Source organism: Trachymyrmex cornetzi, unplaced genomic scaffold (assembly GCF_001594075.2).
Source record: "Trachymyrmex cornetzi isolate Tcor2-1 unplaced genomic scaffold, Tcor1.1 scaffold922, whole genome shotgun sequence".
NCBI classification, from domain to species: Eukaryota; Metazoa; Arthropoda; class Insecta; order Hymenoptera; family Formicidae; genus Trachymyrmex; species Trachymyrmex cornetzi.
This window is the reverse complement of record NW_017300270.1, coordinates 91,627-92,248: the sequence shown is the minus strand read 5'-3', so window position 1 is coordinate 92,248 and position 622 is coordinate 91,627. Positions and strand designations below refer to the sequence as shown.

The window sequence follows — 622 nt, the reverse complement described above, 5'->3', positions numbered from 1 at the left end:
CAAAAATCTTAAATGGCAACATGGGTCGAGTGGGGGCTCGTTTGAAAGGTATTTTCGAGACGAATTCAGACCATTGGTCATAGATGGCGCTGCGAGCGTTTTTCGCGTGGATATTTCATTTTTAAGCGTTTAGTCGTAGTAACGTTAAAAATGATGTAAATCGCCGAAAAATCGAATCACGTGTTTCGGCGATTTTTGAAAATTTAATTCTTTCAAAAGTTATTAGACCGTCCCGGTACTTTTGGCGGACCCTGTATATGTATGTATATGTATATACAGGGTGTTCCAGAGTTAACGGAGAACCCGGCACGTACATATTCCTCATGAAAAAGTAAATCAAAAATCCTAATAGCAAAATTTTAAGGCATCAATAGTTTTCAAACGGTGAGCATTTGAAAATAACCAACCACATGAAATTCGCGCCGTCAGGGGCGACGCAATTAAGCGGTCGGCCGCGCGAATGCTTTGACGTATCGCTCAACGGCACGGTACCAAACGAATATTTCAAAATTTCGTGAAATTTCTATATTAACAATTGCCGTATTCTTAAATTTTCGAAAAAAACATAAAAATTTTTTAATAAAATTAATTTTTAAAAAATTAATTTTTAAAAAATATAAAT

At 35.9% G+C, this 622-nt stretch overlaps 1 protein-coding gene across 2 annotated transcripts in view; it reads right to left on the bottom strand.

The window, feature by feature from the left end:
* rols (zinc-RING finger and ankyrin repeat domain-containing protein rolling pebbles) overlaps nucleotides 1–622 on the bottom strand; it is a 42,377-nt gene that overhangs the window by 2,278 nt on the left and 39,477 nt on the right. The gene's annotated exons all lie outside the window — the stretch shown is intronic.